The 19,233-nt window shown below is 44.3% G+C and overlaps 1 long non-coding RNA gene across 1 annotated transcript in view; it reads left to right on the top strand.

Moving 5' to 3' along the window:
- Window positions 1-18,539, top strand: part of LOC128074886 (uncharacterized) — a 40,326-nt gene extending 21,787 nt beyond the window's left edge. Inside the window, exon 4 of the long non-coding RNA XR_008203498.1 lies at window positions 14,108-18,539. This is a non-coding gene — a long non-coding RNA (uncharacterized LOC128074886). The remainder of the gene's footprint in view (window positions 1-14,107) is intronic.
- The last annotated feature ends 694 nt before the right edge of the window (window positions 18,540-19,233 follow it).

Genomic DNA, 19,233 nt, shown 5'->3' with positions numbered 1-19,233 from the left:
CCTTGCAGAGATCCCTTTCCTAAATGGGGCTTAAAAAAAGGGTAAACTGATGGCAAATGCATTTAATTTTTTTTTCCCCTGGAAAGCACTACAAGGACATTTTACTAGCTGATAACGAATGGATGCAGAACATATGGTAGAGGGTGTTGGACTTCTGTGTCACATACTCTTATCTGCAGGAGTGGGAAGAAAAGGTCTGAGGGCGTTAGGTCCTGGTTGCAGATAGTGTCCAGTGCTGTTTTAGGGTCTTTTTTGGGCTGGTGGAGGGGTAGCAGCCCCAGTGTCCTGGCTGATTTCCAGGTAGGGCTGTGTTGACCCTCCCTTATGTTCTCCATCCATTTGAACAGGATCCGGGTATTTTTTTTCTCCTGCTTCCCTTTCCAAGCAGCTGGGTTATCTTGCTGTGTGTTCAGGTTGCCCCCCAAATGTTTGAGTGGTTGTGTTTTGGTGAAAAATCTGTGTTGGCTCATGAATTGAAATACTTATCTCCATTGCAGAGAGGACCAGTGTCCTGTGGGCTCCATCCCATGGATAAACGTGATTTGGGATATGAAGAGGATTTCATCCCTTGGAGATTGTATTTCATAGGATCATAGAATCATTTGAGTTGGAAGGGACCTTTAAATGCCACTTGATCCAACTCCCCTGCAATGAACAGAGACACTCACAGCTCCATCAGGTGCTCAGAGCTCCATCCATCCTGATCAACTGGTCACACAGTGGTTGCAGCTAGCCTAGAGCTTGCCTTCCTTGAACATAATTTGCACGCAGAGTCACATGCATAGGCTCATTAGGGTGCTGCCTCTGGCAGTGTATGGGAACACTCCCTGTCAGGAGGGTTTGGTATTCATTCCCTTGAGCATCACTGATTCCCAGTGTGATACAGTCTGGGTTCACCCTCCTGTTGCACCAGCACATTTCTCTGTCCTGGAATATGTCTATAAATGTCCTCCGGTGCGTCAGGCCCTGATCCTTATCACCCATACACTTGAGAGATCAAAACAGCTACTGGAAGTCTTCTCCAGGCTGTGCTGCAAGTGCCCTCTCAGCCACATTCCTGTGCAGGATTGGAGGTTTGTGTTGCTTTGTGCCAACACCAGCTCCTGCCTTGGCCATGTGTGCAGGCATCTGGGGATGCTTGAAGAGCCTGATGGGTGAAGGTGCTGCCACTGTCCCCAAGGAGAGAGGGGATAAGTGTTCCTGCAAGGCACATCCACCCCTTCTGGAATGGTTTTGTCGTTGTTTTCCAAGTTCAGCACAGCTCCTGCCACATCCCATCAATATCCCTGGAGGTGTCCAAGAACAGTGAAGTTGTGGCACTGAAGGACATGGTCAGTGGGAATGGTAGGGGGAGGGTTGGAATTGGACGTGGGGATCTTTTCCAAACTTAATGATTGTATGATCCTACCTCCAACCAGACAAACATTTCATCAAGGAAAGCAGCTCAGGAAGCACACGAAAGCAGCACAGCTTCACATGCAAACACAGTGCTGAAGTCTAAGCCAGGAGCCTGGCTTTTCTCATTAGTTGCCTGCCTAAACCTCCATGAGATCCAGTTCTCCCCTCAGGGGTGCCCTTCTCCATCTACCAGGTGCCCAGGACACCTGACCAAACACTCTTTAGTGTGTAATTCCTTATATTTAATGTCTTCAGCACCCTATGTTGCCATCCAGCTTCCCCTACCAGTTTTCACAATGCTAATTCCCAGTCCATGTAACATAAATCTGCTGGGTGCTGAGACCAGGAAACAAATGGGATCCTCCATTGGGATACAGGATAGGACAAGTGCAGCAGAAAGGATGTGGCTACCCTTGGCATCTCCAGTTGGATTACTCATGAGTTTCTCCCTGCGCTTTTTCTCCACTGCCCAATGAAGCTTCCTGATTCCTGGTTGTGAGCCGAACTCTGCAAACCTCTAAATTCCTCCTTGCTTACACACTACAATCTTTATTTGTTTAATCAAAGGGGCCCCTGATAATTATTAACATATTTAATTATTTTTATTCTGAGTCACTCTGCTTGGGTGTGGAGTGATCACAAAGATCTCCACTACAAAGCCCAGAGCCTGGAGCATTTGCAACACCAAAGAATCAACCCGTCACACATGGAGCTCCCATTTTATTTCTCTGGGAAGTCCTGACTCTCAAGACAGCAAAATAAGGCACATTCAGACAAACAGTTTCAAACTAGAGCAAGAGATTTAGATTGGATATAAGATAAAGGGTTTTTACAGTAAAGGTAGTGAAGCACTGGCGCAAGTTGCCCAGAGAAGTGGTGGGTGCCCTGTCCTTGCAGACATCCAAAGTCAGCCTGGACAGGGCTCTGAGCACCTGGTGGAGCTGTGGCTCTCCCTGTTCACCTCCCTGCAGGGGAGGTGGACTAGATGGCCTTTCAAGATCCCTTCCAAAGCAAATGATTCTATGGTTCTATGATTCAACAGCCAAAGTAGGGAGGAGCTGACCTCGGAGCAGAGCTGGCAGTGATGCTCATCTGAGTAGTGCTCTGTTCATTCCAGCTCCTAGCTGTCTGTCCCCACTAATATCACACCCCTCCACCCCCAGCCCTAGCTTGGCAGAGGCAATCAGAGCACGCTGCAATTAGCACCGTTTGATGAGGATACTCCAAATTCTGCACTTCGACATGATTTATGAGCTTCCCAGGCTGCAGTCATTCCTATTTCTGTCAGTTCATGGTGAGGCTGCCCGGATTTTCCTTCCCTGCTATCCATCAGAACTTTGCAGGGAATCACTGCTCTTACTGAACACCCCTTTGAGACACCAGGGTCACTTTGTGCTCCCCACCCCATCACAGCAATGTCCTTGTGCACCCCCAAACCTGGGGAGAAAAAGCAGAGAGAAGCATCCTTGTTGGCCTTGGTCCATCCTGGCACCAACCTGGGTGGGCTTGGCTCCTCCTCTGGGCTCTCTTCTCTGTGCCCAGCAGGGTTCCCCAAAATTAGAGAGCAGGATCGTGATTCCTATAGGACTGTCTTGTCCTGAGCCTTCAACATCCAAAGAATCATCATCACTGGCAAACAGAAATTATTTTAACTCACTGTCCTGACAATGGAGCAAGGTTGCATTAGGCAGATCTATGGAGCTGAGGATGAGAATTGCAAGGATAAAAAAAAAAATAAGGGGAACTGAGCAAAAAATCACATTAAGAAAATTTAGGTGCTTGTTGAAATCTTTATTTGAGAATAAGGTTTTGGTTAAATGCATCTATAAATGTTTATGCAGAAAGAGAGTGAAAGAGGCAGAAAGAAAGAAGTTTCACACAAATAAATAAATAAATAAATAAATAAAGCAAATCTTTTAGTAAAAGCCAGAACACTGATGCTACTTAAAAAAGAACATAAGATAAAGGCTGGCCTCTCCTTTCCTGGAGGGAAAATGTTGGAAAATAGTGATCAGGCTCTTCCTTCCAAGATCGGGCTCTTGCTCAGAAAGCCTTCTTTTTTGTTTCATTTGCTCTGAAGCATTTTATCAGCATTTTCACTCATTCTAATAATATCAGCACTTCTTTTGTCTTGGCTGTTTTCACTGCAGACTCCAGGAAGCACAAATGGTGTTCTGGAAAGGCTTCTCTCCAGCAAAACCTGTTTGCAGTCCCACTGTGGACCCCAGAGGCCTTGCAGTGTTGGTGTTGCCTTATCCCTCTGAAGTCCAGAGAAGCTTTGGGTGCCCCATCCTTGGAGGTGTTCAAGGCAGACTGATCTAGTGATTGATTTAGTGGTTGGCATCCCTGTCAATGGCAGGAGATTGGAAATATGTTATCTTTGAGATCCTTACCAATCCAAGCCATTTGATTATCCTTTGAAGTCTTTGTGTGTGTCCATGCAACCCCAAGGACAGGGGAGAGTGTGGGCTTTGGGAACAAAATAATGACTCCTCTTGCTTAGAGATACTGAGATTAATGCTGAAAGAGAGAGTGGTGCCAAGCCCTGTATGCAGACTGTCCCAAAGCCAGACCCTATAACTTGCCATAGGATGCTACAGAAACCCTTGGGATTAGTGGCCAGGGGACAGAAGTGCAGGAGGTGGGATGGAGCATTGCTTCTGCTTGCTCCATCAGACAAACTCCCATTGGAATATAAATGCTTGGAAAGTCTCGGCAGCTGAGCATCTTCTCAGGGCATCTCAGGATCTTGAAACCTCTGTGTTATTTGAGCCTGGGCTATTTTTGATCCACTTGGGCTGTCTGAGTTAATTCCTAACTTGCACAAGCAGCTGTCCTGGGAAAACAGGGAGGTTGAGATGAAAGACTTGAGGCTGTGGCTGCCTCATTGCTGGGAACAGCTCTGTGCCATCGCAGCCTCCTCTGCTCCCACCACTCCCAGCCCCTCCGCAAGCCTCCAGACAAAGCTCCTTTATTGCAAGGCCAGAGCAGGGAAGGGAAACACAGGACCATGAAAGCTGCGGCTATATTAAGCCATGGAAAACCACAAGAATAAGTGCCTGCAATCCCAGCCACACTGAACCTGTCTGCTGACTTCCTCTCCAAAGCCAATCTCAAACCTGACCCAGGTGGGAAAATGCCTGTGGTTGTGACCATCCCCCTCCGAAAACACAAAGCCAGGCATTTATCTGAGCAGTTGATTGCAAAGCTCTGCACTGCAATTTGCTCCACTCTGCAAAATAACAAAGCCAAGACACTGCAGGTAACAGCCAGGCCAAGAAGTCTGCGAGTTTCATTCCCTACAAGTGAGTTTTGGCACAGTAGCTACTTCACACCCAATTAATTACTTCAGCACCAGATTATACTTGCAGGCTCCAATAGGAGTGATAATAGGAACCAATTAAATTAATTTATATTTACTTTGTAAGCATATTTTCCTTTGGTAAATCTTTGCTTTAATTTGACAGATTGGACTCCAGTATTTTGTTTTTGTTATGAGATATGGTCCTAAATCCAGAGGAACAAATCCAAACCTGTAAAGCCAAGAAGTCTTTCCCTTTCAGGTTTAAAAACATGTAGGACAGGGATTTAAAAAATAAAAATAAAAAATGTATACACGTGCCCAGACTAATAAAACATACTGTGAAATGTATGGGGAGGTACTGGCACAAGTGTCTTCCTAGAAGAACAAAATCATCATTAAATCAGTGCAGATGAGGGATGAGGAGCCCGGGTGATGCAAAGTACCCAGGATGCACCAGGTTGGTCCTTGTGCTGTCACCTTACTCAGAAGTGAACAATTTACAAAGCATTGCAATCTCTCATCCACGTCTCAGGCTACAACCCTAAAAAACCATGTTCTTTCCTTCCTTTTCCAGTGTGTGGTTCCTTTTCCTTCAGTGGTTCATAAAGTGAAGTTCCTCGGCTGCTGTCATGGTATCTCCTCTCCTCTCCTCTCCTCTCCTCTCCTCTCCTCTCCTCTCCTCTCCTCTCCTCTCCTCTCCTCTCCTCTCCTCTCCTCTCCTCTCCTCTCCTCTCCTCTCCTCTCCTCTCCTCTCCTCTCCTCTCCTCTCCTCTCCTCTCCTCTCCTCTCCTCTCCTCTCCCCTCCCCTCCCCTCCCCTCCCCTCCCCACCTCTCCCTTCCCCTCCCATCCCCATTTCTCCCCTCCCCTCCCCTCTCCTCTCTCAGCCCCCATGAAAATGCAGCAGAGCTAGAAACAGCCAAGCCAAGAGCATGATCCTGTGGCTAAGAAATGAGGAGATAAACCTCCGAATAAGGGGAAGATCGGGGCTGAAGCCTCTTCCCTCCTCTGTGCTTGCAGCAATAGGGACGTAGTGGGGAAAACCTGAAGGACAAAAGTCAGGTGGCTCACCAAAGTGTCCAAAGAGGCTTTGGGGACACTTTAATGCCTTTGGAAAGCAATTGAGTTCCTCTGGGGCTCTGGAAATTTGCTACCTACAATGTTGCTGCTTCCTCAGCCTAGCATAGCACATAGATTTTATAGCCATAGAGTTGCTACTCATTTTTCACCTTCTGGATGGTGATTTATGGCTTCTGGAACAAAGGTTAAACCCTCTTCCTCTCCTTGTTAGTGCTATTTCACACACTTCACACAGCTGAGGGCTGTTGTACTCAGAAGTGTTCCTTGGCTGAAATCCCATAAAATCCAATTTACTCTTCATTTTGGATCTCTCATGCTTTAATTCTGGGAGATGCGTGGGTATCTCATCTCAGCAGACCCTTCACCACTAAGTCTCATGTGCAGTGCAGTGGAGAAAGATCCAAAAAATAACAGCATCTACTGGACAACACAAGTACTCCTACCTCCTCCGGCATGTGCTAGTGAGGCAATATCACCAAGCTGCCACAGAGTGCTGAACAGATCCCTGCTTTCTCTGCATGTGCAAAGGTCCAGGTCCCATCCACTGAAACCGATGAGGATGGGCAGCTGCATGTGGTCAGTGTCCTGAGCCCACAGGAAGGTACAATTCTCCATCCACAGTGAGACACTTCACTGCATTACCACCACATCCCATGAACTGTTGTTGTACTTGGCTTGCTCTTTTGCCAGATGCAGGTTTTCTGTTTTACAGGAAAACTCAAAAATGAAAGCTATGTAAGCAGAGATCTGTGGGCTGAGTTACCATTGGGCTATGAGAACTGAAATAAGTCTGCACAAACATGCAGGTTCTGCATTTCATCCTCCCTGAACTCCGTTAGATTGACTGAGGACATCTTCCATGCTCATACAATCATAGAATCACCAAGATGGGAAAAGACTTCTAAGACCTTCCAATCCAACCGTCCACCTATCACCAATATTTCCCACTAAACTGTGTACCTCAGTACAACATCTAAACATCTCTTGAACACCTCCAGGGTTGGTGACCCCACCATCTCCCTTGGCAGCCTGTTCCAGTGCCTGACCACTCTCTTGGAGAAGGTTTTCCTAATAATGAACCTGAATCTCCCCTGGAGCAATTTGAGGTAATTCCCACTCATCCTATTGCTAGTTACATGTGAAAAGAGGCCAACCCCCACTTCATCACAGCCTCCCTTCAGGTAGACTCTCATCTGGTTACTGCAGTTGTACAAGAGATGAGAACTAGCTAGATTGTGGCAGAAGAACCTTTCAGTATCTAAAGAGGAACTGAAAGGGGGTTTGCCTCTTTTTTCAGGTAGTAGTTATAGGGTGAGACGTGATGGCCTTAAGCTGCACCAGGGGAGGCTCGGGTAGATATTAGGAAAAAATTTTCTCTGAAAGAGTGGTGATGCATTGGCACAGGCTGCCCAGGAAGGTGGTGAATTCACCATCCATGGAGGTGTTCAAGAAATGGTAAACATCACGCTGAGTGACATGGTCTATTACAGTCACAAACATAGCTTGATGGTTGGACTAGATGGTCTTAGTGGTCTTTCCAGCCTTCATGATTCTATGATTCTATGATCCCGTTGATGATCCTCCTCTCCCCAACCCCATCCATGACCTCATAAGAGAAATGTTCACACTACCAAGACCCGAAAGCTAGTCCAGCACTGAAGTCTTGTTGCCTGCTTGGTCTTTGCCGTGTCACTTATAAGGTGATAATAAGGTCACTTATAAGGAAATGCACAGCAAGCAGTGAGGATATCGGCTTTCTCCGCTCTACATCTTCACCAGCCTTTCCCCTCCTCTTTGGAAGTCTCTTATGAGCCCTGAATGTGTCCCTGTTTTTTTCTCTTAGTTCATTTGCAAAGCTGGTTTCTGCCTTAACAGTTCTGGGAGATGAGACACATCTCACACAGGGACACAAGGGTCCACATCAGCCTGAGAAACAAGGCCGTTGTTTCAAGGGTTGTTTGAATTCTTGCCTCTTCACCTTTCACCCCTCTCCCTGCTTAGATCCCCTTTACGTGCATTAACTGTACCAATAAAAATCTGTTTTGTCTGTTGCCCATGCTATTGCTATGTCACCATTATTTTGAAAAGCTCCCTCCCAAGAAAGGTGAAAAGTCACAAAGAAAGTGTAAAAGGCTCAGAAAAACATGTCTTGTTCTAGATCTCCACTTGCTTGCCCTACCAGGGGAAGGTCAAAGGGAAGCTCAAGAGGGGTAGAAGTTCATCCTCAGGAGAAAACACCCAGAGGCAACAGAGCCTTGTAGTCTACCAGAGGTCCAAGGCTGGAACCTAAAAGCAGACATATTTCATTTCAAAATGGGGCCCAGAGCTTTAACAATGGGAATGATTAACTGTTGAGACAAAATACCAATGAAAGTAGTAGATTCTTCCTCTTCAGATATTTTCAAATTGTGAGCAGATGCTTGCTGGAACTGAGGTTTTAGCCAAGCACAAGTTATTGGGTTCCTTATTGGAGTATGCAATTTTATGGTCCATATTATATGGAGCTCAGAATAGATGATCTTACAGCCCTCTGTGAATTTTAAAATCTATGAAACAGGTAGTTCTGGATCGAAAGGAGCCAGATTTCCTCTGGATTTGTGTCTTGAGGCTAACTGACTTGTGTGCCTAAGAAGACACACAAAGTATGTTTGAAGCTTTTCTCCTTTAACAGACGTGCCGTTAAAAATGCAGACTTCCAAGTTGAATTTGTCTGGCCTCAATGTGATTATTTATGGGTCTGCTTCTCTTTGCTTGACTGGCTAGCAGCAAGACTTGCTCTCAGAAGGATCCCAAGCAAAGGCTCTTTGGCTTCTGCTTTCTATCCAATGTGGTTGAACTGGGACAACGCAGTCAGGTGTTGTTATGGAGGGGACAGACAGATATAAGCATACAGACACACCTACAGTCCGGCAGAGAGGAGGCTGCAATAGCTTCATTTCTTCAGGCTGAAAATAGAGGATAATAGAAGTTAAAATTGGATGAAATGAAAATTTATTTCTTAAGACAGAAGTGGATAAGTTGGAGAACATCCTTAGTCAAAGCAGTTGACTTTGGTAGTGGGGGATGACTCTAAAGATCTTGTCATGTCTTTTGGTCTTACAGAACAAATATTTCTGTCAGTCTGACTTTATGTATTCTTGGGACTGTAAAATGTGAGAGCCATTCAGTGCAGAAATCTGGTCCCTACTCAGTTTTCATGAGGGACTGGCAGCTCACCTTCTAAAAATAAAAGCTTAGTAGGTATTCACTGTCCACACTGTCTGAGCCAGTTAGGATTCAATTAAGAGCATTTCTAAGCTGTATTTTAGGAGTCAGTTTGTCAAGATTTTACCTTGGGGTTCTTGGGTTAAACCTTCCTGTCTCGGTGTCGTGCTGGGTGGAATAGCTTTGCTCTCTGAAGGGATCCATCTCCCTGTCTTCTTGCCCCCACCCTCCCACAGGCACAAGGACTAGCTGATTTTTGGTATGCAGCAATAACAATTTGTCAGGATGCCAAGTTCAAAGCCTCTAACCTGCTGCCAGCAAGGAGCCCAAGGGTGAGGTCACAGCTCATCTCAGACTTCTGACCTCCCAGTCATACCCACCATTACTGGATCAGAGGAGAGAAGTGGAAGGGCTTATTTTGAAAGGTTTTAGGTTTCAGGTGAGGTCAAGAAAAGATTTGCCCAGATGGAAGAAATCAAGGTGACAATATGGAGCATATTAGGGAAGATGAAAGGCATTGTGTAAAGCAATCTCCTCCTTAGTCTAGAAAAGAAAGTCTAACTACCAGTTTAACCTTCCTGTAACGACAAAGAAGTCTGAGCCATCAGAAAATGTAGGAGAAACCAGGCATTGTCCTGCAGAAGGTACAGAATCATAGCATATCCCGAGTTGGAAGGGGCCCATAAGGATCACTGAGTCCAACTCAAGCATAGAGAACCAGAGCGATGTTGCTGAGATTTTCAAAGGCTCCTAGAGTACTCCCCACCCTCTTAAGCCAATGGGATTTAGACACTTTTGCATGAGGATCTTTACACTTTGAGGATGGTGAACTCATGCTGTGGGCTCAATGTCTACTACTCTGTACTCAAAATTTTTGTAAAATGTGAGCCACTTGGAAAAGAAACGTTTGCAGGAGGTGGGGAATCCTAACAGAGATAGAACTGTGTTCCTAGGATATGAGCAGAGTCCTCCTCTCCCCCAGGCTTTTCCTTCTGCTCTTTACCTCCATGTGCTTTTCTGCAGCTTGCTTACACCTGAATTTGCCTTAATCCTCATGTCCTAGCAGTGCTGGAGCGTTGGTGAATCCAGCACTGGGGACATGCCACCTGTATTAGAAGCAAATTATGTTGGTGGTCATATCTATGTATCGTATGTTAACAAGGTTACACTAATAGATGATTACTTCCTGGGCTAATAAGATAAATTGCATGGGGGGAAAAAAAAAAAAAAAGCAAGAACACATTAATGCTTGTGGAGGTCGTGGAGTCTCCTTCTATGGAGATGAAGATCTATTTGGAATCCTATCTGTGCAATTTGTTGTAGGGTATCTGCTTTAACAGGGGGTGTTGGGCTCTATGATCTCTTGAGGTCCCTTCCATTCCCTGCAATTCTGTGATTCTGCAATTATAAGACAGAAATGTTATTAATTCAAGATAGGTGAGATGTGAGTACTGGTCAACATACAGATCTCAGGGCCATTGGAAAGGGATCCCAGCCCTGAACTTCATTTGCTGCTATGTATCCAACATGCTCTGAAAGGACATGTACCAGAGGTCCACTTTCCCTGGCCTCTGTGCACCTGATCAAACTGTAGGTGTTCCTGTTCATTGCAAGAGAGTTGAACTAGAAGACCTTTCAGAGTCTCCCCCAACTCAATTCTATGATTCTATGACTACGACAATTTTGTTAGTGTTTTGGACATAGGCAAAAAAGGGGGGATGTGCTGTCATGTTCTCTGAACATGGTCTTTTCTGGGGTTTTCTAGGCCATTTTCAGTGTAGAGGCAGTAACTGCTCTTTATGGGACTCTCATATATGTGTTGCCTTTATCAGTATAAATGCAAACGTTGTTACAGGCATAAATCAAATTAAAGTTTTGACTTTTCCAAGCAAGTTCAAACGTGTATCACAGCCAGCCTCATAGCTAGTTCTGCTGTATCTTGGAGTTTTCACAGGTCTGGACAAGAAAATAAATCAAATCTTGTAACAGACAAAATGTGATACGCATAAAAACAATCCTTCATCAGCAAGGAGCATCACAAGTGGTTTGTGCTCAACTCCTACACTGAAAAATGCCTCCTCCAATTCCACCACATCTCAGGCAGACAACCACTGGACTTACACCAGCAAGATAAGCATGTTTGCTATTGCAATCCAAAGAACCTTCAAGCTGCTGTAGAAATAAGACTATAAATTATCACAGTGACAAGTTTCAGCAGGAAATGTGGGTTGCCCTATCCAACAATAACAGCAATAGCACAGTGAAAACAGAGCATAGGAGGGGAATATTATTCGAGATGTGGAATTTTTAATCCCTTTTTACTCATTTTATTGGATTTCAGGGGGAATATTAGCAGCATGAGGCACAGTTTTGCTTCAGGAGCTGTCTGAAGAGCCATCTGAATCTCAAAGATTTTCCCAGCCAGCGGCATGCTGCTGTCTTTCTTACATATCTTGCATTAGCAATGAGAAAGGCACATATTTTTATATTTGATTATATTTGATTATTTGATTTCAAGTGCTTTATCTGAGTGTCCAGTGCATTTCTCAGGAAGGAATCGTGTCCTGCTCTTCCCATGAATGCAACAAAAGGAAAGTCCCTTCCGTCAATAACTCATGGCATTCTGTTGCACTTGAATTCACTTCTTCCTTAAGACAACAAAAGCTGTTCTTCACTCTCTCCCCATTGCCAAACAGCTGTTTACTAAAACACTGACGACCACTGCAGTGGTGATTGTGATATAAGAGATGGTGGAATAAATCCAATCACAGACCATGATTCAGCTGAAATCCCAGAGCAGAGAAAGAAAAACAGTGGCAGCTGATATTCCCCTGAAATTATAGCCCTGGAGGTGTTCAAGAACCGTGGAGAAGTGGCACTGAAGGACATGGTCAGTGGGCATGGTGTGGTTGGGTTGGGTTGGGTTGGGTTGGGCTTGGGGATTTTAGAGGTCTTATCCAACCTTAATGATTCTATGATTGCATGACTCTAAATCTTCATCAATCCTTCTCCCTCCCCTACTGCACTGATCTATGAAACTATTCACAATATTGATATTTCTCATTTTCCTTCGTATCTCTTAAGATGAAGAGGTAAAAATGGGGTTTTCTCCATTCCAGCTGTGTATTCCTGTGTTGGTTTTGCTCAGGAAATAATTTTCACTTTTTATAGAATGGCAAGCAGGGAAAGATTTGTGTTTCCCCATTAAGAAGATACAAACAAGTTACTGAGTTTTTCTGAATCAGCCCAATTTGAGTTTTAAGAAAAACAAAGCAGAAATTAGGAACTCACAATTTTCTTCTCGATCAGGTTTGATGGAAGATGGAAATGACAAAATAAAAAAGAGATTCAATATGATATAATAGCAATACTGACAAAACTGGTTTATCATGCTGGTTACTTTGCAAACATTTTTTTTTATTGTTTTTTTATTTTTATTTTTTTCCTAACTCATTTTTCAAGTTCCACAATGTTAATTTAAAAAAAAAAAAAGTAAACCATAAATGCCATTCCTCAACCAGTTTATCTCCATGGGAAACATTGAGCGATTCAATTGATTTTGTTGGGCGCAGCTTTTGAGTCTTGTAAAATCACATTTCTCCTCCTCAGAGCGAAGAGTTGGGCTTAAAAAAAGCCTCACCCCTACCTCAGAAAAACACAGTTTGGGGGTAATTTTGAATCCAAGTATGTGTTTAAAATAAAAGTGTTTTTAGCAATATTACTGAACACAGATGGCTCTAAAGATACCGCAGTGGGAAGAACGGTGAGAAGTGTGCTCAGTTCTGCGTTACCATCTGTCTGCCCCCACTGACAGCTCAATTTATAAAGGTAAAATTACTTATCCAGTAGCAATATGTTTGGCATGAACAAGAGAAACTCACGCTTCTGTAACCAAACGCCCTGGCAGGCAGCAAAGGCATTGGGAAGGCTCGGCTGAGTGATTTTTGCTTGGCTTCACTTTGGCACCCATCTCCAGCTCACGCTGAGCCTGCATTAAATGGAGCAAAAAATCCAACTGTTTTGTACCCGGAGCGTGTTTCAAAGGAGGCAAGTGTTCACACTCCCGGGTCATTTCCAGCAAGCTGCGCTTACAGTTAGGTCCCTTCTGATTCTGGCACAATTGCCTGTCAGCTCCTCCACCAAAAACCAGTAGCCCATGACTGATGGTGTATAAAAAGAAAGGTTGCTCACCCTTTTTCTTCGTGTTCCTTGCTGAGCGCAAGCCCAGCTGTAGGTCCTTTTGTTCTGGGCAAGAATGGGGATTAATCATTTCCAAAAATGAAAGGCAGAGTTTGGAAGTCACCCTTGGAGATAGCGAAGGTGGTTGTGGGATGGGCTGCAGAAGCAGTGGGCAAGCAGTTAGATTTTTTTTCTTTTTGTCATAGCTCTTTGCTTTTACTGTACAAAGCAGACACTAGGGACTGTATGTGGCAAATCACAGTCAGGCTAAAATAAAAGTGGTTTCACGAACAGAATATCAAGTTGTGTCTCCTGAGGATGAGTGCTTAGCACTGCATTTCAAGGCACTGTGCATTTCAAGGCACAGCAATTAATCCAGAGATCTAATCAATACGTCCCTCTGTCCTGGCAGTGCTGCAGTACCACTCTGCCCATCTGAACCTGAACTTTCCAGAATGAAGTACACAATCCTTTAGCTCTTTGCATCATGCCAGGCTTTCCAGCAGGTGCTTGTGCTTCAACAAATGCAGCAATTCATGCTGGCTAGTAGGAAAAATTTATTCTCCAGGAGAGTGGTGATGCAGTGGCACAGATTGCCCAGGGAGGTGGTGGAGTCACCATGCCTGGAGGTGTTCAAGAACCATGGGGATGTGGCACTGAAGGATGTGGTCTTTGGGGATGGTGGGGATGGGTTGGGGTTGGATTTGGTGAACTTAGTGGTCTTTTCCCACCTTAGTTATTCTATCATTCTATGAATTTGATTTACTGCCAGTCTTCACACCTGCTGTTGCCTGCATGGCCATAACTGCAACCCTTGGATAGAGCATCCAGCAGTGTGTCCCTAAGTGGTGGAAGATATTAGCTGTCCCCTCTGTGCATCTGTATTACCTCGGCTTACTACCACAAGATCAAATCCTTCCTTTCTTTTCGCTTTATCCTAACAGGGAGCGGATGGACTGATGTGGGTCAACCACCTAGTGATATTACCATCACAATCTTGTTATTTTTTTCTTGGCCTGCAGTTTGTGGGAGGAAAAAGCTCCAATAAACAAAATTCGATTCTCCTCCTGCTCATCTTTGGGATTTTTCATGCATTGGGTTCCTTCCCTTGCTGGGATGGGACCAATTCGTGGGAAGATTTGGACTTCACCCCAAAAAGTGATTCAGCCTTTCCAGTCCCAGACCAAGCAGCTGCAACTTTCTGTGCCAGTAGTGTTAGCTCACCTAAACCAACCTCCCACCCCCAATAACCAGCAAATGCAAAACAGTGGAAGTTCCTGATTAAAAAAATAGCATTGAAACACATCTCAAAACTATGAAGCACTGCATTGTCATCCTTTAATTGCAGTAACAGGAGTTCCAAATGTTTTAAACACTTTCCCATCCACAAAGTCAAAATCTTTCACAGCCTACAGCTACTGCAAAATCCAAATATTGGAAAGGCAAGCTGTACGAATTGTGTCATTTAAATCATAGTTTAAGATGCTCCTAGACTTCAGTATTGTGGTGGTGATGTCAAGGCATCCATATTGGCCATGGCTGCATTTGTACCAACCATGGGCGTTCTTTTCATGGTGAGCTCAGAGGTTGATGACACAGAGACAAGGCACAGAGTTCTGTGGGAATACAGTGAAATTTGAAAGCTATTCCACATATTTGGGCTCTACATCTTGTTTGGCCACACACAGGCCTATTTAATGCCTTTGTGGGCCAGAATCTGCAGTGGGGACAGCCCCACTGAGACAGCCAGTGACTCAGGGTTTGCAGTTGCACAATCAAGATTCAAGGCTGAAGGCAGAGATCTAATCTTTCACATTTTGGGTGTAAAATCCTTGAGAAATGCAAAATAAAGGCTAATAGTGGCCACTGGAAATTTTTATGTTAAAATGTAGAGGGGAAAAAAAAAAGGTACGCAAAGAGTAAAGTTATTGCTCCAATATGGACTACCTCAGGTATTGGCTGATCATAAGCATCCATACTCTGCAGTGACAACTCCATCTCTTCATGCAGGTGCTTTTCCCTTTGGCCTTGTTCCCCAGTGTAAATCAGACCACAGTTTGGCTCAGCTGTGGTGTCAGGTATCTGCCCAGTACTTGGTTTCATCCCAGCTCCTGGAAGTTAACCATAAATAAAGATAGACTGTCATGAGAAGCAGCAGGTAGACTGTATTTTTCCCCCAGACCCTTGTGGCTTGTGTCATAAGTCTGTCAAATACAAATGTTTGAAAAAATCCCTTCTGACTACATTAATTTTAATTAAGTATCAAGCTGGGAGACTATCAGAAGAGAAAGAACTGAGATAGCAATGCAATTTAAAACCCAATTAAAATGCATTTAAGTTTCTGTGTTCTGACTGTTGTTTTGATCTGCACCAGTGTGAGGTGGGTTGGGAGGCTTCTTTCAGAGAGGGAATTTTTGACTCAGATCAGGGAGGGAAGACAGGGTAGGATGAGTTTCTCTTCTCTGACACCTCTTTTTCACTGTGTTTTTTCAGTAAGAGACATAGAATTCCTTGAGGAACCACAGAATCACAGAACTGTAGCGGCTGGAAAGGACCTCTGGAGATCATCTAGTCCAAATCCTATACTAAAGCATGTTCCTCACAATAGGTTGCAGGTTCCCTGGTGTAGGTTGCAGACCTATAATCACAGCTCTCTTCCTTTCCCAACAAACCATCACACTCTTTGTGCCCCATAGGTAATGAACTTGCTCTATCTTCCTCATAGGAAATATCATTTGATCAGCCCTTCCTTTCCTTACTAAACAGCTAGCACTTTTTTTTCCCCCTTTCAGATAATTAACACATCTAGTTCAACCCCAAACACTTGCTAGTGAAGTGTAACCATCACATGGTTATCTTGCTTCTAGAGCAGGGGCAGCCTGGTTGAAGATTCATGATCCTTGGGGTCCCTTCCAACCCAGGCCATTCTATGATTCTGTGATTCTATGTTTTCAGAAGACCTGCTTTCATGGAAACGTTTTCTACTGCCATCTGCTTTGATGATAGCCAATGTTTGGGTGCCATGCTTATGCTGTCACATCACACTGTGTGCCCTGTCTGATGGAAGATGTGTAACCTTGCCAGCTTTGCAGTTGCAATTCAGTAGCCCATAAGCACACTTGCAGAAGGATTTGTATAGAGCTGGAAGCCAATCTATAAGGGGTCTACTACACAAAGGGAGTTGAGGCTTGGGCAGTACCACCCAAAAAATACCTTAAATTGGGCTTTCTGGATCTGGGATCTTTGATCTTCACAGAGTGAAGAGGAAAACCTACTGCACTGAGAAGGTAGGATTCTGGAAAAGATGACCAAAACCAGTGCCAAACTCATCTGGGATCAAAGGTACTAATCCACATTTGAGATATCATCTTTAACAGTGGTCACCATTGACTACTCCCAAGGAATTTGTGAGAAACTCCATAGTTGTGGGAATCGCCCACTTGACAAAGATACAAGTCTGAGATGGTTTGTAGCTCCTAGGCAAGAAGAGCTCTATCTGATCCAAAACTTTGATGATCTCTTTGAGGAGACACTCACTCACCTCTAAACTTTGCTGAGATCTTGGAATTAAATGATTGGAATGGGAAAAAAATGTGGAATTTAAACGTTTGAAATATCTTTGCAAATTCCTGCCCCCAGGCTGGTGCTCAGAGACAGGTCTCTGTTTCTACTTGTCAATTAGATTCTTACTTGAATTATTTACTGTATCATTACTGAAGATCAATTCCGTAGGCTAAATCCTCTCAAGGCTATTAGTGACTAGAGAAGATAGGAGAAAGGAAAATGGTTTCAAACTAAAAGAGGGAAGATATAGATTGTATATAAGGAAAAGTGTTTTATGATAAGGGTAGTGAGGCATTGGCACAGTTGCCTGGAGAGATGGTGGTGTCCCATCCCTGTAGACACCCAAGGTCAGGTTGGATGGGGCTCTGAGCACCGATGGAGCTGTGGGTGTCCCTGTGCACTGCAGGGGTGTTGGACCAGATGACCTTTAAAGAGTCTCTTTCAACTCAAACAATTCTACAATTCCATGAAAATGGAGTCCCATTCAAACAGCTTAAGCTGGTAAGGAAGAGAATGAGGCTGCAAGCAAAGAGAAAGTGACAAGCAGGACTGATGTGAGGAAAGCAGAAAAGGAGAAGGAGTAGATGTCTTGAACTGGAACAAGTTGAGACACTGAGGTTTCATAAATAACCTGTCTGAGTTTGTTAAAAGAGTCCCAAGTCCCTTCAGGTACTGAGAAAGCCTAGGGCTGTGTTGTTTGCTGTGACTGGTGGACATTTAATAAGAGAAACCGAACACTGCAGGAGTTGGGGTCAGGAGCTGCTTCCTCATAGGGGTTTCCTGGGATCCAAGTCCTGTGTCACCTAAATCTGCACCCAGTGCAGAGGCCACAGCAGCAGAGCAGGAATGGTGGGAGAAGATGGCACAACACCTGCATGGTGCCGAGAGCAAGTGGTAGATGCAGGAAAGTTAAATACCAGGCAACACTCATTTCCTAGCAGTAGCCCAGGGATAGAACTGAATAGCCGTGAGATGATGGCTTTGCCAGCCACCACTTTGCACTGCTGTAATGTTTTTGCAGTTGAACCATCTGGTATTACGGGTAGTTGTCACAGATGTAAAAGTTATTGGTTGAAACCTCCTCGCAGCCTCTCTCTCTTTCAGTCTCATCCTTGTTGCCCTGGAATAAAATCACAGTATGGCCAGGGTTGGAAGGGACCTCAAGGATCATCAAGCTTCAACTCCCCTGCCACATGCAGGGCCACCAACCTCCACATTTAATATCAGACCAGTCTCAGGGTGTCATCCAGCCTGGCCTTGAACACCAAGGATGGACGGGGCATCCACAGCCTCTCTGGGCAGCTGCTCCAGCACCTCACCACTCTCATAGCAAAGAACTTCCTCCTGACATCCAACCTCAATCTGCCCTCCTTCAACTTCAAACCATTTCCCCTTGTCCTGCAGTTATCTACCCTTTCAAAGAGTTGACTCCCCTCCTGTTCATAGGCTCCCTTTATGTACTGAAAGACTCAGGAAGAATACTTACTGGCCTCATGAAGAAATAAAACACGTTGTAATCATGGCCATGGCTCTGGTGCATTCTTAGAATGGCAGTAAATATTTATGTAGATAATGAAAGCATCAAGAATTGAAATAATTGTTTTCACGTAACAAAGAAAATAAGAATTTCTTATAAGGGAGATAAATCTTCTTTCTCGGGTACAAATCTGATGTAAAACTCCAATTGTGCTTCTGCAGGGGATGTTGATTTCCTTTTAATAATTCATGGTGTTTTTGTCTTAGAGGGCAGTGATAGTATTTCTGAACACGTAGTCCAAAAAAAATTAAAATACTTGAGTTTTCTTTTCAGAAGAAGAAGAAAAAAAGCAGAACATTCAAAAAGAAAACCAAACAAAAACAGATATATATATATTTTTTTCCATTGAAAGGACACTTTTAATGTCCCCAGAAGGATTGATGAGACAATATTTGTCCACGTCTGCACGGAGCCTTTAAATCAATATTTGCTGGAGGTTAGAAAGAGATTCCTGCTATTCCTGCTATCCTGCTATTAATCCACATTTGCTTATTCTGGATTTTCTTGCAATTCTTCTGACACATTTATTCCTTGCCAGAACCTGAGATGGGACATGAGATTGCTCAGGGGTCTGTTCCCAACTGGCAGTCCCCCTTTCTTAAGCACATTTTGCACAGCCAGGAGGCCAAAACAGGGTTCTGCTAGGGTGAAGTGGATAGAAATTCGGAAAACTGTGGTTCAGCTGAGAGTAGAGCTCAGTTCATACTGCTTGTGGGGGAATTGCAAAGCATTATCCCATTTGCTTCATGACAGACCACCTGGCTGGTCCCAACGGCTGGACTGGGCACTGCCCCACTCCATCTGCATACTCTCAAGTCTACAAACCATAACACTGAGGCAATAATTTATAGATGGTTGCCAGGAAGGAGTTCCACATTTCTTAACATCCTTGTCCATGGACTATTGCTTTCACCTGCCGCATGTTTCAGCACCATCCTCTTCCATCGTGTTGGTGGTTAGAGCCTCCCG

The sequence above is a fragment of the Tympanuchus pallidicinctus genome, unplaced genomic scaffold (assembly GCF_026119805.1).
Source record: "Tympanuchus pallidicinctus isolate F22 unplaced genomic scaffold, pur_lepc_1.0 scaffold11, whole genome shotgun sequence".
NCBI classification, from domain to species: domain Eukaryota; kingdom Metazoa; phylum Chordata; class Aves; order Galliformes; family Phasianidae; genus Tympanuchus; species Tympanuchus pallidicinctus.
This window is presented reverse-complemented; position numbering and strand designations above follow the sequence as displayed.